Consider the following 22,550-nt stretch of genomic DNA (forward strand, 5'->3'; position numbering starts at 1 on the left):
GCTTGGATACTATCTGGGTGGTTACACAATATAAAATCAGTAAATCATTTATCATGTACTTATAAAATCATATATTCACTACCTTTGCACTCCTGTAATCAGTCAAGCACCTCTCAATAATTCAGAAAATATACATACAGCTATATAAATACCATCTGAATACATACATGAGTCATTACATACTATCTAGTTAAGTAAATAACTACAACATATCAGAAAGACTAAAATGTGATGGTTTACTTTTGAGCTACATCTTGTCCATTAAATCTGGAAATATGCGACATCATCAAACTATACCTCTCAACAGACTTAAGGAAGAAGACTAATAAACAACACCTTTTATGAGCATTTCGAAAACCACACTTTTAGTACACATCTTCAGCATTATATCTAAAATGATGTGGCATTATTCAACTATACCTTAGCTCAAACTGCAAACAACAGCATAATTAACAAGACCCTATTTCACCATTCTATCTTAAAACATATAGCATCATTTAACTTTACCTTCTGTACAAACTAAGAACAGAAACTTAATTATTAACACCTTATATGATCATCTTTCAAACAGCACAGATGTGCTACATTTTACCAAACTAACTATAATTATGCAGTATCATTAAACTATACCTTTGTAGAAAGAAGAAAAAATGATGCCTAATAAACTACACCTTACATGAACATCTTTGAAAATACATATTTGTAGTGCATGTTCAACCAACTATCAAAAAATAAGAAGCATCATTCAGCTATACCTTTGCACAGACTTTAAAAAAATATATATTGCTGTACAGACTGTTTTTTATTCAAACTTCAAGTACAATAAAAATAATCCCAATATACATCTCTACATTTAATATTATATTTCAAACAACACAGTTTTAGAATAATGTCAAATCTATGTTAAATAAACCTCAAAAATATATAACTCACCTTTTAAATGAATCTGTTGAATGAAAAATCTCACACACTCAGACAGGATTTTCATTTCAACACAGAGAATATAGATCACCGCGCTCTCCAAGGTAAAACCAGTAATTGCAAGATTTCCCTCTATTTTGCCATACAAATACACATACACAACAAATCATATTGCTTCCCAGAGGTTTTCAAATTGAAAAACACATTTCCATAGGTCATACATAATAACACTTTTCAACTGACTTATTCACCCCTTCTGCTTAAGGCCAGTTTCCTTAGCAACAGCTCATGCCACATTCAACTTAACTGTCAGATCATAAGTTCACCACAGAATTTTGCAAGTGTGGTTGCTTTTGCAAAACATGCCATTATCCTTTCTTCTGTACCTTTCAAACATTTGTTACTAACCAATAAGAAACATGCTTTTTAAACAAAGTAAAATGCACCCTATATTTGAATGTAGAATCTTCTTAAACAGCCAATCACACCTCTACTTTCTTAAAAACAGCATCTTCTCCACCATTTTAGATATCTCTAATTCTACCAACTGCCTACCTCAGCTACAGACACCTTTCATTACCTACAGAGATCTCTTCAAGATGCTTTCAGGGTGAATTGTTGGGCACAGCTATGTATTCTGGTGCAAAAGGTATGCTGAAAGCAGAGGTATTGGCAAAGACCTATCTTTGCAAAATGTAGACATTAAATGGATTGGACAGAGAAAATTAAAGTGGCACCAATTAATGCCTTTGGTTAAAACCTTTTTGCATCTCTAACCCCCAGACCTCATGATTGTGCACTGTGGTGACAATGACTTAGGAACATTGACTAGGGTAGGTCTGGAAATGCTAATGAAGGACACCTTTGCACAATTCATGTTGCTTTTCCCCCAAACTGCCTTTGTATACTTTAACATATGCCAAAGAAATGGAAATGGTCCTATCAATTTTGTCCATACATTGAGAAAGCTAGAAAAAATGTCAATAAAGTTGTTTCTGCTTATCTCATAGACCATTGAATGGGTTCCATATATGACAACAATCTACGTTTCCATACGGAGGGCATCTACAGGAGTGACGGAGTACACTTCACTGATGAAGGGAACAGAGTGTTTCTCAACAACCTAAAGCTCTGAATTTGCACTTACATATAGCTACAAGAAACTCACAATAAACACAAGGGCTCTTTTAAGTGCCACCCAATAACCCAACATATAACTTAGGTTTATATAAAAAAAATCTTGATTATTTTTTCTAGCAGTCGCACACCCAGCGCGATCTGGAGCCGCGCACCCATCGTGTTCGCACTAGGGGCTGCGCTGAGCGCCACGTACCCCTTCGTGTTCACACCAGGGGGTCCTGCTGGGAGCCACCCCCTTTGGCGTTCACACCGGGGGGCCATGCTGAGAGCCGCGCACCCCTTCGCGGTCACTCCAGGGGGCCGCACTGGGAGCCGCGCACACTTTGCGTTCACACCACGGGGCCACGCTGGGAGCCCTGCACCCCTTCGTGTTCACACCAGAGGGCCATGCTGGGAGCCGTGCACCCCTTTGCATTCACACCAGGGGGCCACACTGAACGCTGCGCTATGGTCACGATTCCAATTGCTTTGTAAAAAAAACATCCACCTTTATTAATTTACATTCGCCCTGGGGACCCCATCCCCCGGGGCCTGGCATGTCCATTGGGGACTGTGGAGGGAGCCCCAATGCCCCCACGGTCCTGCCGGCTCCCCACCTCCTGCAGGAGCCAGCATTGCTTTTCCACACGGGGAGCTGCTAATATGCAGCTTCCCGTGTGGAAAAGCAATAGGCTTTGGATTTTGGAAGTGAGAGCAGGTTTCCTGCTCTCGCTTGCAAAATCCAAACCAAGTTTGCTATGGCAGGGCGGGAGCCGCATGGATCCCACCCCGCCATAGCAAACAGCCTCCCGATAAAAATGGTAACTCTGCTTCCTGGGGGGGCAGAAAGACTGTGGCATTTTTTCAGAGGGTGTGGGCATTGGCATGCTTATTCTGGGCAGCCCCTGCCCCAATCTTTGAAGAAATTAAATCCCTGGTGCCTAGTGGGATTTCTGCCCCCCCCAGTGGGCAAGTAAGGGGCTATTGCTCCATCTGCCTCCCAGGGTGGGCAGAAAGACTGTAAAAAAAAAATCCTCCTCCTGGGGCGATCCCCAAGCAGGGATCTACTAGGGAAGGGTACCATTGGAAAGAGGAGATTCTCCCCTTTCCAACGATACCTCTCCATTGTTTTTCAGTGCTCGGGGGGGCTGAGATAGCCCCATATGCACTGAAACTTTGAAACTGAAAATAAGTTTCAGTTTCATTTTCATTGTAATGATGACAGCACGCCTTGCGCACGATCGTCATTGCAATGAAACCCTAAACATACTTTGGGAGGTTGGGGAAGCTTTTCCCCACCTTCCAAAGCGGTTTACAGCAGAGGGATTTTTTTAAAGTGTGCTCATGACGGAATGGTTCCGTCGTGAGCACACTTGAACTTGTGCTCATGACGGAACCATTCCGTCATGTACATGGAAGGGGTTAGTAAAGTTAATGGTATTGAATTTGTTTACAATTACATATTTCTACTTTTATTAATGTGGTGATGCCCTGACAAAGCTAGCAACCCCTCCTCTTGATAACTCCACCCCATTATATTGTATGCTTGGGTATTGTGGTTATATGTTTACTAAGGGGTGTAATCTGTTAAAAGGATGTCACCAAAAGTATTTCCACCTGCATTCATTGCAATATTTGTAAATAATAATTAGAATTGAGCATTGTGTCTGTAATAAAGTACTTTTCCTTTTTATACGTAAAATCACTGACTGGGCAATGATTTATTTACTCTTTTATTGTGCCCATGGACTGAGGTATTAGCTCACACCACCTTCCCTGAAAAGGCCTTTTACTGATCTGCCTTGCTACCCTGAGAGTGTCAGTTGCTATAAAGGCAAACTTGGTTCCCAATGGATAGAAAGTTGCAAACTATTAGTTGTGAAGGACCCACATCTTTCCGAACTCCTTTTTTACACTGATGGACTAGTGTACTATACTTACACTGGTATGTGCTACAGCATGAAGCATAGCAATGAAAACACTGGGCCGAATTTGCAAGGGCAAACTTATACTCAAGTCTAAGTTAACTACTTTTGAGAATTTACAAAGGCACTTACAAGCAATATCTTTATGACTGCAGAGCCTAGGTACTCGGGAGGAGTGTCCGCACTTGGGGCTGAATCTCCACACTCGGGCAGAGAAAGTGGGATATACATGTCTGACTAACCAGTAAGTACATACGCATGCAATTTAATTAACAACACTTCAAAATCTTTATCTACACCTGAATCTCCGGACTCAGGGCAGATAAAATGAGAACAACACTTTAGACTAACTAGTAAGTACATATATCTGCAGTCAGTCAATTACATTTGAAACTTATTAATTCGAACTACATAAAAGCGGTCCACATCTAAGACTATATTTCTTCGAACCTCATTCAACATCGTGGCTGATCCCTGTGTTACCTGGATTCTCCTTGCCATACCTGCCTGCTCCTTGGACATCTCCCCCCAAGATGCTGTCTTGAGGAGGAAGGGTACATTCAGAGAGGTTGAGACTGAAACCATTGTCTGATTTGTAGTTCAAAACTACAATAAATTACACGTGTTACCCAATATTTAACTAGTGTGACACAGATTGCAGCAGTTGGTGAAAGAAGTCACTGCATTGAGGAAGATGTCTGGACCATGTGTGACATCAATGAAAAGTGGCAGGATGAGAGAAGATAGATGAAGGAGAAGTTTACTATGCTAGAGTAGGCAAAAGGTCTTACTGGTGGAAGAACTGCAACCCGTTTGCATCTCATAACTACTTGAGTAGGACTTCCTCACCACTATGCTCCACTGCTTGCCACAAGGGCTGCTTGTGAAAGATGCAATATTGTGGTTCCAGGTAATAAATGAGGCACAAAGATCTATTCAATATGTAAATATGTGTTTTCCTATTATCAAACATATCTATAGAAACTTCAAGTTTGAGTTATACTTATAACTCATGATTTGTACTCTTATGTCTTGTGGTGTCAATCACACCACTAGTCCCAGAACCCTATGTAAACCGAATTCTAAGTTCCATTATCATCTTGAGTAAAACTTGTAATTCCTCAACACATGATTTGAGATATAATATACAACTGGCTCATGGATTTTATCTAGCTTGTTTTTCCATCATACCTGCATCATATATTGTACCACATTGCAATTTTTATTTATGTATATAAGCATCAATTCTTTTATTTGTGTGTAATCTCCTATATTTAATTTCAACATACTGTCAGAGTGAATCCTACCTCTGGGGCAGAAGTCCATGTGCCTGCAGGAGGTCAATGTCAAGGGTCAGGTCGACCACAACATCCTGCAAGACATCGTACAAAAATATGCAAAAAGGAAGTGTGTTCTATTTTGTACTGTAATTTTTTACAATCATTATTGTGTTCTGCTACATCAATTAGTTGGTTTGCTACATGTGAACGTAACTAGCATATTTTGGTTTGACATGTTGAAAATACTGAATTTCATCAAAAGAGCTCCCATATTCTTATAGGCCCTGTGATGTTGGCCAAGATGCCATTGCAGGCAAGAGTGACTTCTGCTCCTCCTGCTCATGTCACAACTAGTAAGGCACCAAACAATCAGCCGATTGTATACACTAGTAAGTTCACTTCCATATAGCCTTACAAATCATATTTGACAGATGGCATGTTAGCAGTATGTGGCTTTGCAAACATCCCTGTTGTCACCCAGCAACATATGCATAAATATGGTTCATATGTTTAGAAGCCTTCTTAATATGTTGTGTAATGTGAGTGTATGACTCAACATTTCAATGTAAAATTATTATTTTTTTTTATTTTTTTTTATTGACATTTGTTACCAATAGAAAACATACAAAGTCAACATATAGACAACTTACAGGCCATGGTGCAACAACATCCTTCATCCATTGTGGATAATTCAACCATGTTACTGGAGATCACATCGAGTACAGTGCGAACTTACAATTATAGTTAGTCAACTTGGTATGTTTGTAAATATTGAACCAAGTATTGCCAGTAGTCTCTGGGCTTAGACCCCGTTGGTAGTTCCTCCTCATAAGTTTGCAAGGTTTCTTTACAATACGTCAGGTCCTGCATCCACTGCCGAATCCGTGGCGCTCTCCTACCGCCCCAACACAACGACAATCTTCTCTTGGCCAGAAGCAATGCAACCACACAGAACATTCGCTTGTTCGCCCTTATTCCAGGGAGTAGTCCCAGCAGACACGTTCGAATAGTACATGCAATGTTAACACCCACCATCGTCCCCACCATCTGTATCACCTGTGCCCAGTACCCAGCCACTGCGTCGCAATACCATGCCAGATGTATGAAATCTGCGACCTCCGCACCACAGCGACAACATTTAGAGTCTGCCCGCAGACCATATTTACAAAGCCTTGCGGGAGTGTAATAGGTTTGATGGAGGTATTTTTAGTGTAGCATACGCAGACGTCCATTAGGTGTCAGCATGCCAGTGAGAGAGCAAGCAGTAGTCCATTCTTCCACTGTTAGTGGAACTCCTAATTCACTGCTCCATTTTCCCATTGCTTTATATGTATTGCCCGCTATGTCGTCTTGCAGTGTTGTATACAGTCTCGAAACCAGTCGCTTAGCAGTGGTGGTCGTGATCAGTAATTGTAAAGCGGTCAGCTGCGGTGGCTCCGCGGGGTGTGTCGGATATAACGCCTTCAGCGCTCCCTGCAGTCGGTGATATGTGAATTGGAATAGTAGCGTTTGATTACAAATAAATGTCAACTATACGAGTGATTTGAAGGCCCCATTTTCGTATAGATCTCCCATGGTAACAAATCCCACTTGCCTAAGCAATCCCATACCCACTTCTTCCTGGGTGACAGACAACTCGGGGTGATAGTGTAGTGGCAACGCCGGCACGAACAGTGGCAATTTACTTGCCTTTCTGCCCATAGTCCGCCAAGCCTTGTTTGTCGTATCAATAGTATTTATATCGCGATTATGCAGCGGGGGCCTCTGGTGTGTTAAAATAGCCCTCAGTGGAATCGGGTGGGCGTCACCTTCCTCAATCGCCGCGTGTGTAAGAAATGGGAGTGGATGATACCAAACGTGTGCATATTGAGCCTGTGCACATAAATATTAAAGGAAAAAATCCGGAACCTTAAACCCCTCTTGTGAATATGGTAGTGTGAGAGCACGCATTTCGATCCGGGCTTGTTTACCCGCCCAGATTAATCGAAGAACCATGGTGGAGATCCTGCGAAAAACCTCCGGTGGAGGCTGGATCGGAATGTTATTGAATAGATACAATAATTTAGGTAGGATGACCATCTTCACTATGGCTAGGCGGTCTGCCAAGGATAGCGGCAGTTGAATCCATCGTTCTACCTTATCATCTAGTGCCCCTATTGCCCTTCCGTAATTAGTACGGATTACAATTTCCGGATCACGGTGATACCAGACACCCAGGTATCTAACAGGGTCTGATTGCCACTCTAATGGGTAGTCCAGAACGCATGGGCTGGTGGTGTCCGTAAGCGGTACGATCAGGGACTTAGACCAGTTTATTTTGAGGCCCGAGTGTTGCCCGAACCTGATATATTCCCTCAGTAAAGGGTTTAAATTATGCTCAGGATCACGCACGTATAGCATCATGTCGTCGGCATACAACGAGATATGTAGGGGTCTCTGTGGGAATTGCAGCGCCGAGTAATGATGTTTTTGTCTAATTTTACAGGCCAATGGCTCTAACACTATCGCATATAGCAGGAGCGACAGTGGGCATCCCTGCCTCGTCCCTCGTGCTATACGTATTGGTCCAGATATGTATTTGTTAACCCTAATACATGCTGTTGGCGCCGTGTACAATAGTTGTATCCCCTGAAGAAATACCGGAGGAAATCCCATGCGCTGTAGAATCGTTTTCAAATAGGGCCATTCAATGGAGTCAAATGCTTTTGCAGCATCTAGAAGCACAGCTGCTGCTTTAGTGTTGGGAGTTAAATAGTGCGATAAGGCAAATAGTGTTCTAGTATTATGAGCTGTGGACCTAGATGGGATGAACCCTGATTGGTTCGGTAATATCAGTTTGGTCATTAGTGGCTGTAACCTCATGGCCATGAGCTTGGCTAGTATTTTAGTATCGACATTGATTGGAGATAATGGCCGATATGAGTCACAGCATTCTGGATCTTTATTCGGTTTCAATAGGGTTATAATCATGGCTTCTCGTAATGTCGGTGGTAACCTCTGTTTTTCATGGGCATCTCCGTACATGTCCACCAAGTGAGGTACCAATTGATCTACAAATGTCTTCTAGAATTCACACGTGAACCCATCTGGTCCCGGTGCTTTACCGTTAGGAAGGGATTAAATGACTTCCGTCACCTCCTCCTCAGTTATAGGCATGGACAAGTATGCTCTCTGCGCATCCGATAGCCATGCAATCGCGACATCAGCCAGATAGCCCATTATCTCTTCCGGCATTGCCGTGGATTGCGACGCATATAAAGCCTCATACGTGTTCATGAACTCTGTTAAGATGCCATGCGTATCATACCTTAGCTCTCCCTTGCCATCCCTGACCGCCCTAACCGCCTGTGGCATCCGGCCAGAGCATATTTTCGCTGCCTGACTTTTACCCGGTCTGCCGCTCTCACCATAATTTCTCGCTTCTTGTCGTTTACCTATGTATTTGAGTTCATCATCTGCATAGGTTTGGTATTCCGTGTACGCTCATATTCACGTTCCATTGCCCTAAGTTTACTTTCACGGATAGTGAGTTGCTGTCTTATATCTTTAAGTATGCCCGCCGTACTGTCTATGCAGACACCCCGAATCGTGGCCTTAAATGCTTCCCACAGTAAGCCAGGATCATCCATAGAAGGGGCATTAATATCAAAATACTCCTCAATGGCTTGGGTTAAAGCTTCCGTATACCTCGTATCCAAAAGTGCCTTGGCATTAAACCTCCAGCTATATGGTGGTGGCATGTAATGTGGTATGGCTAAAGACAAAAATATCGGGTTGTGGTCCGATAATGTTCTGGGGAGGTGCCGTATGGATTCTGCCCAGTGCCCTATCTCCTCAGAGCCCAGCCAATAGTCAATGCATGACCAGCTACCATGTGCAGCTGAAACGTGCGTGGCTTCCATGCATGTCGGGTTCCGGGTATGCCAGATATCCAACAGACGTCTGTCTATCATGATATCTCGCACTTTACACACTGCCCTTTCATGAGGTTCATGCGTTGTACTGGATCTGTCCAGTGTGTTGTGTAGTGCAAGATTAAAATCACCCCCCAAATCACTGGTATGTCAGGCAACTCACTGAGTGTGCGCCATATCTTGTGGTAGAAGTCCGGGTCATCAATGTTCGGACCATACGTGTTTAGTATGGGAATTCTCTGTCCCCTTGTTGTTCCTGTGATTAGAACCGACCTCCCAATTTCATCCGCAAGTGTAGTATCTATACTGAATTGGACTCCCCTTTTAACCAGTATAATAACCCCTCTAGCATATGAGGAATATGAGGAACTATGTGTGCTTTCCGCCCATCTGCACCCCAACTGTGCCCTGGATGTGGGTGTAAGGTGTGTCTCCTGCAGTAGGGCAATATCTATCCGGTGTCTGTCTAGATATGCAAAAACTTGCCTGATTTATTGGGATTGTTAAGACCTCTGATATTCCAGGTTAATAGGTTTAATGGCTTAGGTCGTGTTGTCATATATGTTTCCAGCAGTCAACCAGCTCTTTAGATTTAGCCCTGTTGTGGTCTGCACCGCAGCACCGAAGCATGTACAGCACCATGGTTATAGGTATCCGAACATGGTTATTGGACTCAGCAATGCGTCTCAAGCACCCAAGCCTGCACAACACTCCCCAACCCCCTTTTACCCCCCCTCCACCCACTTTAGCATCCCAACCATGCCAAAGACATATCCCATAATGAATGAAAAACATAACTCAACTGTAGTGGGGGGCACCCGCGCAGGGGGTCCACCGAGAGCACACAACTCCATCCATCGTAATGGATGTGGTCAAGCAGGTATATGTTGCAGACTCACCCCAACCCGCAATCCCAAACATGGCTAATGACCATGTATCAATTCCTCTCACTCCACTGGCTGCCATACCGTACTAGTACCCTCATGAGCTCGCATATTGCTAACAGATCCTACCGGTGGCCATGCCATCCCTCCGAGAGGATCCGGCAGCGTGGCCGCCACCTAACGCCCAGTATCCAAGTTAAACCCCATGTGACAGTCCAGCGCGGATCCGCCGCCGTGCTGAACAGTGCAGATGCACGCCCACACACCACCCAGACCACGGAATCCGCCTCCAGGTGGCCCTGCTAAATAGCCCTTCGCATCTCCACTGAATGTCTCGTCTGAAGTAACCCCGCTTAGTCCCAGGGCGATACACCACATGATAGTGTCACTGCCTCCCCAGGCCACCCCCTTCATATAGTTGACAGATACCTTCCTACCAGTTCAGGGGTTCAGTGCTATTTCGGCCTGTTTGTCGGCGTGGCCATCTGCTATTGTCCGCCAGTGTCTTTCATACCCTGTATTCCTGTAACAGCCGGGTCATCCAGGGCATCAACAGTAACACCCCACAATAGTTAGCATATGTAGGTCTTACCAGCATACGATGCCGTATTTTCGAAACAAATCACTCCACATATCCTCAGCTAGTCCTGGTCATTATCTTGCTCCGTCCGCCACAACTCTTTGCGCCTGGTGTGAATTTTCTTAAGGAAGTCCTGCACTGCTTTCGGCGTTTGTAGAATGGTAGATCTGCCCTCATGCATTACTCTGAGCCGCGCCGGGTATAGCATTGTGTATTCAATTTTCAATTCTCGCAGCTTCTGTTTGACCGTGTTGAACTCTCTCCGCGCCAGCTGCACCGACATAGTGAAATCCGGGTAGAATTCTAAAGCGTTTCCCTGATAGTTTATCTGCTTTTTCTCCCGTGCCAGCCTCAAAATCGTGTTGCGGTCTCTATAGTTAAGGACACGGGCAAGTATCGGTCTCGGTGTGGCCCCTGGTTTTGGCTGCGGGGCAAGGGACCTGTGTGCACGTTCAATCACGAACATTGTAGAGAGGCTCTCTGTGCCAAAGACATTGCGGATTAGTTCCTCCACATAGGTTTCCATGCGACCTGTGTTCGTCGATTCTGGAATCCCCGCGATGCGCACATTATTGCGTCTGGACCTCGCTTCTAAATCCTCTGCTTTAGCTTTGATAACGTCCAGTAGTCTTTCCATCTCCGTGCATTTTCGGGTTGTGTCGCGCAATTCATCCTCCACCGCCGCGATGCGAGTTTCCGCTTCAACAAGGCGTTCTCCGTTCTTGTCTAGCTTGGCCGCCATGTTATCCACCCGCAAAGTAATCATGTCCAGTTTGCCATTTATATCTTGCAAGCTTCTCTGTATGGCCTGTAGGACCCCCTCCATACCCGCCGGTACCTCAGGATCAGCTTGAGATTTGGCGTCAGTCATCTCTGTCGTATCTTTGGTTTGTTTTTTTGCCTCGAATTGGAGTTTGGTTTGCATCCTGTCCGTTTTTCCCATGTTGGAGCTCTGTAGATCCCACGACTGGTGTATCAACTGATTCCGCAGTACAGCTCCGCACGAGGGCCCGGGAACCCAGCACACCTCGTCAGATGCGATCACCGGCCCAGCACACCACCTCCACAATTTGGCGGGTGGTGCTGTAAGCAGCACCTGCCACAATGTTAAATATGCATGTTGTGCATTGGCATGCACAACGTGACAGACACCACCTAAATCCAGCCAATACACCCCCCACCCCTAAGTAATCTCCACCGGCTTTTCCATGGCGGCATCGCTGCCATGGAAAGGCCTTTCTGAATGCCCATGATAATATGGATGGCGGTGCCTACAAGGCACCACCACTATATTGTCTCCCTTTTCCGCCCGGTCGGCAATCCCACCCGTGGAAAAGCAGCAGACAGACTTTCCATCCGCTGTGGTACCCCTGCCATGCTAAATTGGCAGGGGGTAAATGGAGTGTGGGCAGAGAGTTATCGTGGACGGATCGCCACCGCCGGTTGAGCGGTGGCGATCCGCCCGCGATCATAATGGCCCCCTTAGTCTCTTGCCACTGAAAGGTAGATCTAAAGAACCTCAGGTCTGTGCTATGTAGAGACTTGTAATGCACAAGTCCTTAAACATTACACAATTCCTAATAGGCAACCAATGAAGGGTCTTTAGGCCCTGGGAAACCGATTGATGTTTTGGAATATCCAGAAGGAGTCTAGCTGCACCATTCTGGGTCACCTGAAGTTTGTTGAGAGAGTTCTGATTGATGTTAAGATTAAGTGTATTTAGAGATCCAGACATGAAGAAACAAGCACCATCACCACTGGTTTGTGCAGATCTATAGGAATGAATGGAAATATTTGATTTTCAAAGATCTGTTGATAGGAAAAGAGGTACTAGTCATGTGACTTGCTGTGAAGTTCCTAAGGCTACTTCGTACATAATCAGAACAATAATATAATGATAAACGTAGTGACACTGGAGATAGAAAAATAAAAAATGTTTATTACAATATACGTTTTTTTTATAATAGATACATAGGCATTTTTTAATATAAAAACATATATATAACATGGGCTGTAATACATTCTAACTATGATCATTCGTCCAAACAATCATACTTCATACTTTAATACTTATTGTGATGTGTATGATAGAATGTCAACATCCTAAATATATTAGATGTCTGATACACGTGGAAAAGAGGATGATTACAGCATTAAATCTTATGGATTTCTATATCTGAAGGGTGGTTTCCAAGATGTCTCAACGCGTGTTTCGGCAGATAGACTATAAATTGATTAATTGATAATTAAATTAATTGTGTGAAATTTTATGCGGTGTGGGTTATGTGTTTATTGGGGAATAGGGTGGGAAGTAATTTAATGTTATTAAAGTAATTATGAATTTTAATTTATTGGTATTTTTAATTAATCTATTGTTAATTTATTAATAAATCATTATTTAATTACGAAAATTATTTAATTTATAAGTATATTATATTTAACCCCTACACTATCCAACGCTTTCCCTACTGTTGCACTCTGTGGAGTGGGAATAGTAATTTTTACCCCTACGCTATCTAACACTTTCCCTACTGTTGCACTCTTTGGAGTGTGAATAGTAATTTTTTACCCCAATGCTATCCAACACTTTCCCTTCTGTTGCACTCTCTGGAGTTGGAATAGTAATATTTACCGCTACGCTATCCAATACTTTCCCAACTGTTGCACTCACTGGATTGGGACTAGTAATTTTTACCCCTACGTTATCCAACACTTTCCCTACTGTTGCACTCTCTGGAGTTGGAATAGTAATTTTTAGCCCTACACTATCCAACACTTTCCCTACTGTTGCGCTCTGTGGAGTAAGTACATATATTATTTTATATATGTATATGTTTAATTTATTTTAACATTATATATATTAGTTATCATTTTTAAACATGTTTTAATATTTTTAAGTTTCTTTAAATTATATGTATTATTTAATTTATATTACATTATTTTTTTAACATTTAAAAAAACGATATTTTTTGCAACTATATTTTGACATCGATATTTTTTTCTGCGATATTTTTGTACTGACCATGATGTAGATAGGATGTCGATATTCTTGACTTCGATATTTTAGCATCAATATTTTGGTACGGCGATATTTGGTCAGTCGATGTCAGTGATCCCCCAATTCTCAACATACATTCCTTAAAGCTAGCTGCCAAAGAAAGAGCATTATTCATAATGGATACAATAATTTGGGCGTTGCATGCATAGGGCAGAACCGGAATCCCAAATGATCTTATCAATATTGCCAGAGAGGACACTAATTCAATAGTCCATAGACAGCAATGTTGTGTTTGCAACTAAATTATAACTATTCTGTGGTTATGCAGAGCTTGCATCATCCAGACCTACTTTCCAAAACCTACACTACATCTTTAACCACCTAATATCACATTTCTAAATAATAGCCTATGTAGAAGTTGAAACATCTGTATTAATAAAAAAGAAAATATTTTGCAAAATCACCATTGATGGGGAAAAAACAAGTAGATTAATAATTCAAGTTCACATTTTAAACTCAGCATTTCAATGTATTAATTCTTCATTGCTCAATTAAACAACAAAAGAAACCCAGGGGTCTTTGTGTATATAGAAACATTCAGTTGAAATACTTGAAACTATATAATTAACTTATTAACTATTATGAAAAAACATGTTCATGGCGAGTCAAGGATCAAATCACTTATGCGTATTTAGCATTTTCTATTCAAGCATGCTTTTCAAGCAGCGTTGCTTTAGTAATTGGAGGTCTGGTACGAGTAAGTAGGATAGCTTACAGTTTTATGCATTCCAAACACATTGTTTTCATCAAAGCTCGCACTTTAATTCTGCACATTTGATTATAACCAGGCTTATTTTCTTGTTAATTTGAAAATCTCTTTCTCAGCCTTGCCATTTTAGTCATACCCTTAAGTACATTTTAGCTTGTTTCTTTATGTGTATGGTTTATATTTCCTCACCTTTGTTTTAATGCATTTTTTACATGATTTGATTAACCAAAATTGATTCTATATTTCTGTCATATATTGATTTATGAGATTAATCTGAATTTAGCTTGTGATTTGCAATAAAGATGATCTACTAAAACACTTTATCAAAACCCTTTAAACTCACACCAACTCCCTTTATTGACTGAAATTAGGCTAATGATTGTGAAGATAATTTATCTGAGGCATTACTCTCTTCTCTAAAACAACAACAAACATTCATGTAACCAGAGGCAGACAAATAGAGCAGAAATTAGCCCACTTGATGGTAAACTGAGATAGTTAAAATTTCTGAACTGATTCTTGCTCCAACACTACTAAGGTGCCGATTCCGATCCGGGTCAGAAAGCACTCCGACCGAGCCGGATCCGGAGTGTTTTTTGACCGAGCTGGAGTCCTGCAGTCTGACTGAGCGAGTATGATGTGGCCATATGTTGCCAGACTGGGTTAGGTCGGACTCCCATAGAAGTCAATGGGAGCCGGTCGTACGATGCGTAAATGGGCTCCCATTGACTGAATGGGTACGTCTCGGGCAAGGGCGCCCCCTACAGCGGGTACACGTCAGTGCCATCCGCACCGTACATGCCTGTGTTGGGGGTACCCTTGGGTCTCCCCCTGTGACCGAGTCGTAGGGCTGCGGGTGACAGGGGGTCCGACGCGGACCCCCAAAGGCAACCACCCAGATGTTTTGCGAGCCGGACACTCCGGCTCACACCGGCTGTCCGACGCCTGCATCGTACTGCCTCGGTCATAAATCGCATCCATTGCACTCCACGGTTAGCTTCCGACCGAGACGTATGGAGCGGTTCGGACCCGGAAACGACTCGGTCGGTGAATTTCACGTACCTCGCATCGTACTTGCTCGCTCGTACACCTGTACGAGTCGTGCGGAAAACACATGTACGGCTCTTAGTTTTTCCGGCCGGATCTCGTTCGATGCCCTTCTGACCCAGATCGGAATCGGCCCCTACGAGTCAGGGCCAGAGACCTCCTAAAAGTACTGCCATGCAATAGAAGTAGCCCATCCTCAAAAGGGGATGTGGCTGGCTGTGATGCGACACACCAGCAAGAGAAACAAGGGAGTAGAAATAAAAACACCACCTGGAGTCCTACAACTCCAACCTCCTTGCAAAAGCTCACCTTCACAGTGGGCATTCATGTGGTAATAATATTTATGATAAAACAAATGTGAGAAAATACGGATAAACATAAATAAATTGCTAAAACATTCTCAAGGGCAAGACTAAAAAGGCGCTACAATTACTCGGAGTGAGACACATCCATAAAGCAGCAGGAGCGCCTTACATGGAAAGCAACTATGCACCTCTTAGTACATGTTAGGGGCAAAGAAAGGAATTTCCTAACCCGTGAGAGCTTCTCCTGTCAGAGCGTGATGTTTCTGAGTGTTCCTGAGAAACAACACAAACGAAAAGTGCGACACAACATAGTGACATTATTGTCATACTAACAATGAACAGTGACAATTCTAAATAATCATCATAGCATACACCACAAGAACTGCATCTTCTAATTGCATTTATGATGTAAAACTACTCATTGGTATTCTGAAAACTGCAAGCCTCATAATTACTTCAAAAAACTATTCCATGCATGTCGGGTTCCGGGTATGCCAGATATCCAACAGACGTCTGTCTATCATGATATCTCGCACTTTACACACTGCCCTTTTATGAGGTTCATGCGTTGTACTGGATCTGTCCAGTGTGTTGTGTAGTGCAAGATTAAAATCACCCCCCCAAATCACTGGTATGTCAGGCAACTCACTGAGTGTGCGCCATATCTTGTGGTAGAAGTCCGGGTCATCAATGTTCGGACCATACGTGTTTAGTATGGGAATTCTCTGTCCCCTTATTGTTCCTGTGATTAGAACCGACCTCCCAATTTCATCCGCATGTGTAGTATCTATTCTGAATTGGACTCCCCTTTTAACCAGTATAATAACCCCTCTAGCATATGAGGAATATGAGGAACTATGTGTGCTTTCCGCCCATCTGCACCCCAACTGTGCCCTGGATGTGGGTGTAAGGTGTGTCTCCTGCAGTAGGGCAATATCTATCCGGTGTCTGTCTAGATATGCAAAAACTTGTTAAGACCTCTGATATTCCAGGTTAATAGGTTTAATGGCTTAGGTCGTGTTGTCATATATGTTTCCAGCAGTCAACCAGCTCTTTAGATTTAGCCCTGTTGTGGTCTGCACCGCAGCACCGAAGCATGTACAGCACCATGGTTATAGGTATCCGAACGTGGTTATTGGACTCAGCAATGCGTCTCAAGCACCCAAGCCTGCAAAACACTCCCCAACCCCCTTTTACCCCCCCTCCACCCACTTCAGCATCCCAACCATGCCAAAGACATATCCCATAATGAATGAAAAACATAACTCAACTGTAGTGGGGGGCACCCGCGCAGGGGGTCCACCGAGAGCACACAACTCCATCCATCGTAATGGATGTGGTCAAGCAGGTATATGTTGCAGACTCACCCCAACCCGCAATCCCAAACATGGCTAATGACCATGTATCAATTCCTCTCACTCCACTGGCTGCCATACCGTACTAGTACCCTCATGAGCTCGCATATTGCTAACAGATCCTACCGGTGGCCATGCCATCCCTCCGAGAGGATCCGGCAGCGTGGCCGCCACCTAACGCCCAGTATCCAAGTTAAACCCCATGTGACAGTCCGGCACGGATCCGCCGCCGTGCTGAACAGTGCAGATGCACGCCCACCTACCACCCAGACCACGGAATCCGCCTCCAGGTGGCCCTGCTAAATAGCCCTTCGCATCTCCACTGAATGTCTCGTCTGAAGTAACTCCGCTTAGTCCCAGGGCGATACACCACATGATAGTGTCACTGCCTCCCCAGGCCACCCCCTTCATATAGTTGACAGATACCTTCCTACCAGTTCAGGGGTTCAGTGCTATTTCGGCCTGTTTGTCGGCGTGGCCATCTGCTATTGTCCGCCAGTGTCTTTCATACCCTGTATTCCTTTAACAGCCGGGTCATCCAGGGCATCAACAGTAACACCCCACAATAGTTAGCATATGTAGGTCTTACCAGCATACGATGCCGTATTTTCGAAACAAATCACTCCACATATCCTCAGCTAGTCCTGGTCATTATCTTGCTCCGTCCGCCGCAACTCTTTGCGCCTGGTGTGAATTTTCTTAAGGAAGTCCTGCACTGCTTTCGGCGTTTGTAGAATGGTAGATCTGCCCTCATGCATTACTCTGAGCCGCGCCGGGTATAGCATTGTGTATTCAATTTTCAATTCTCGCAGCTTCTGTTTGACCGTGTTGAACTCTCTCCGCGCCAGCTGCACCGACATAGTGAAATCCGGGTAGAATTCTAAAGCGTTTCCCTGATAGTTTATATGCTTTTTCTCCCGTGCCAGCCTCAAAATCGTGTTGCGGTCTCTATAGTTAAGGACACGGGCAAGTATCGGTCTCGGTGTGGCCCCTGGTTTTGGCTGCGGGGCAAGGGACCTGTGTGCACGTTCAATCACGAACATTGTAGAGAGGCTCTCTGTGCCAAAGACATTGCGGATTAGTTCCTCCACATAGGTTTCCATGCGACCTGTGTTCGTCGATTCTGGAATCCCCGCGATGCGCACATTATTGCGTCTGGACCTCGCTTCTAAATCCTCTGCTTTAGCTTTGATAACGTCCAGTAGTCTTTCCATCTCCGTGCATTTTCGGGTTGTGTCGCACGATTCATCCTCCACCGCCGCAATGCGAGTTTCCGCTTCAACAAGGCGTTCTCCGTGCTTGTCTAGCTTGGCCGCCATGTTATCCACCCGCAAAGTAATCGTGTCCAGTTTGCCATTTATATCTTGCAAGCTTCTCTGTATGGCCTGTAGGACCCCCTCCATACCCGCCGGTACCTCAGGATCAGCTTGAGATTTGGCGTCAGTCATCTCTGTCGTATCTTTGGTTTGTTTTTTTGCCTCGAATTGGAGTTTGGTTTGCATCCTGTCCGTTTTTCCCATGTTGGAGCTCTGTAGATCCCACGACCGGTGTATCAACTGATTCCGCAGTACAGCTCCGCACGAGGGCCCGGGAACCCAGCACACCTCGTCAGATGCGATCACCGGCCCAGCACACCACCTCCACAATTTGGCGGGTGGTGCTGTAAGCAGCACCTGCCACAATGTTAAATAATCATGTTGTGCATTGGCATGCACAACGTGACAGACACCCCCTAAATCCAGCCAATACACCCCCCACCCCTAAGTATTCTCCACCGGCTTTTCCATGGCGGCATCGCTGCCATGGAAAGGCCTTTCTGAATGCCCATGATAATATGGATGGCGGTGCCTACAAGGCACCACCACCATATTGTCTCCCTTTTCCGCCCGGTCGGCAATCCGACCCGTGGAAAAGCAGCGGACAGACTTTCCATCCGCTGTGGTACCCCTGCCATGCTAAATTGGCAGGGGGTAAATGGAGTGTGGGCAGAGAGTTATCGTGGACGGATCGCCACCGCCGGTTGAGCGGTGGCGATCCGCCCGCGATCATAATGGCCCCCTTAGTCTCTTGCCACTGAAAGGTAGATCTAAAGAACCTCAGGTCTGTGCTATGTAGAGACTTGTAATGCACAAGTCCTTAAACATTACACAATTCCTAATAGGCAACCAATGAAGGGTCTTTAGGCCCTGGGAAACCGATTGATGTTTTGGAATATCCAGAAGGAGTCTAGCTGCACCATTCTGGGTCACCTGAAGTTTGTTGAGAGAGTTCTGATTGATGTTAAGATTAAGTGTATTTAGAGATCCAGACATGAAGAAACAAGCACCATCACCACTGGTTTGTGCAGATCTATAGGAATGAATGGAAATATTTGATTTTCAAAGATCTGTTGATAGGAAAAGAGGTACTAGTCATGTGACTTGCTGTGAAGTTCCTAAGGCTACTTCGTACATAATCAGAACAATAATATAATGATAAACGTAGTGACACTGGAGATAGAAAAATAAAAAATGTTTATTACAATATACGTTTTTTTTATAATAGATACATAGGCATTTTTTAATATAAAAACATATATATAACATGGGCTGTAATACATTCTAACTATGATCATTCGTCCACACAATCATACTTCATACTTTAATACTTATTGTGATGTGTATGATAGAATGTCAACATCCTAAATATATTAGATGTCTGATACACGTGGAAAAGAGGATGATTACAGCATTAAATCTTATGGATTTCTATATCTGAAGGGTGGTTTCCAAGATGTCTCAACGCGTGTTTCGGCAGATAGACTATAAATTGATTAATTGATAATTAAATTAATTGTGTGAAATTTTATGCGGTGTGGGTTATGTGTTTATTGGGGAATAGGGTGGGAAGTAATTTAATGTTATTAAAGTAATTATGAATTTTAATTTATTGGTATTTTTAATTAATCTATTGTTAATTTATTAATAAATCATTATTTAATTACGAAAATTATTTAATTTATAAGTATATTATATTTAACCCCTACACTATCCAACGTTTTCCCTACTGTTGCACTCTTTGGAGTGGGAATAGTAATTTTTACCCCTACGCTATCTAACACTTTCCCTACTGTTGCACTCTTTGGAGTGTGAATAGTAATTTGTTACCCCAATGCTATCCAACACTTTCCCTTCTGTTGCACTCCCTGGAGTTGGAATAGTAATATTTACCGCTACGCTATCCAATACTTTCCCAACTGTTGCACTCACTGGATTGGGACTAGTAATTTTTACCCCTACGTTATCCAACACTTTCCCTACTGTTGCACTCTCTGGAGTTGGAATAGTAATTTTTAGCCCTACACTATCCAACACTTTCCCTACTGTTGCGCTCTGTGGAGTAAGTACATATATTATTTTATATATGTATATGTTTAATTTATTTTAACATTATATATATTAGTTATCATTTTTAAACATGTTTTAATATTTTTAAGTTTCTTTAAATTATATGTATTATTTAATTTATATTACATTATTTTTTAACATTTAAAAAAACGATATTTTTTGCAACTATATTTTGACATCGATATTTTTTTCTGCGATATTTTTGTACTGACCATGATGTAGATAGGATGTCGATATTCTTGACTTCGATATTTTAGCATCAATATTTTGGTACGGCGATATTTGGTCAGTCGATGTCAGTGATCCCCCAATTCTCAACATACATTCCTTAAAGCTAGCTGCCAAAGAAAGAGCATTAGTCATAATGGATACAATAATTTGGGCGTTGCATGCATAGGGCAGAACCGGAATCCCAAATGATCTTATCAATATTGCCAGAGAGGACACTAATTCAATAGTCCATAGACAGCAATGTTGTGTTTGCAACTAAATTATAACTATTCTGTGGTTATGCAGAGCTTGCATCATCCAGACCTACTTTCCAAAACCTACACTACATCTTTAACCACCTAATATCACATTTCTAAATAATAGCCTATGTAGAAGTTGAAACATCTGTATTAATAAAAAAGAAAATATTTTGCAAAATCACCATTGATGGGGAAAAAACAAGTAGATTAATAATTCAAGTTCACATTTTAAACTCAGCATTTCAATGTATTAATTCTTCATTGCTCAATTAAACAACAAAAGAAACCCAGGGGTCTTTGTGTATATAGAAACATTCAGTTGAAATACTTGAAACTATATAATTAACTTATTAACTATTATGAAAAAACATGTTCATGGCGAGTCAAGGATCAAATCACTTATGCGTATTTAGCATTTTCTATTCAAGCATGCTTTTCAAGCAGCGTTGCTTTAGTAATTTGAGGTCTGGTACGAGTAAGTAGGATAGCTTACAGTTTTATGCATTCCAAACACATTGTTTTCATCAAAGCTCGCACTTTAATTCTGCACATTTGATTATAACCAGGCTTATTTTCTTGTTAATTTGAAAATCTCTTTCTCAGCCTTGCCATTTTAGTCATACACTTAAGTACATTTTAGCTTGTTTCTTTATGTGTATGGTTTATATTTCCTCACCTTTGTTTTAATGCATTTTTTACATGATTTGATTAACCAATATTGGTTCTATATTTCTGTCATATATTGATTAATGAGATTAATCTGAATTTAGCTTGTGATTTGCAATAAAGATGATCTACTAAAACACTTTATCAAAACCCTTTAAACTCACACCAACTCCCTTTATTGACTGAAATTAGGCTAATGAGTGTGAAGATAATTTATCTGAGGCATTACGCTCTTCTCTAAAACAACAACAAACATCCATGTAACCAGAGGCAGACAAATAGAGCAGAAATTAGCCCACTTGATGGTAAACTGAGATAGTTAAAATTTCTGAACTGATTCTTGCTCCAACACTACTAAGGTGCCGATTCCGATCCGGGTCAGAAAGCACTCCGACCGAGCCGGATCCGGAGTGTTTTTTGACCGAGCTGGAGTCCTGCAGTCTGACTGAGCGAGTATGATGTGGCCATATGTTGCCAGACTGGGTTAGGTCGGACTCCCATAGAAGTCAATGGGAGCCGGTCGTACGATGCGTAAATGGGCTCCCATTGACTGAATGGGTACGTCTCGGGCAATGGCGCCCCCTACAGTGGGTACAAGTCAGTGCCATCCGCACCGTACATGCCTGTGTTGGGGGTACCCTTGGGTCTCCCCCTGTGACCGAGTCGTAGGGCTGCGGGTGACAGGGGGTCCGACGCGGACCCCCAAAGGCAACCACCCAGATGTTTTGCGAGCCGGACACTCCTGCTCACACCGGCTGTCCGACGCCTGCATCGTACTGCCTCGGTCATAAATCGCATCCATTGCACTCCACGGTTAGCTTCCGACCGAGACGTATGGAGCGGTTCGGACCCGGAAACGACTCGGTCGGTGAATTTCACGTAGCTCGCATCGTACTTGCTCGCTCGTACACCTGTACGAGTCGTGCGGAAA

The sequence above is a fragment of the Triturus cristatus genome, chromosome 8, assembly GCF_964204655.1.
Source record: "Triturus cristatus chromosome 8, aTriCri1.1, whole genome shotgun sequence".
Lineage (NCBI taxonomy): Eukaryota > Metazoa > Chordata > Amphibia > Caudata > Salamandridae > Triturus > Triturus cristatus.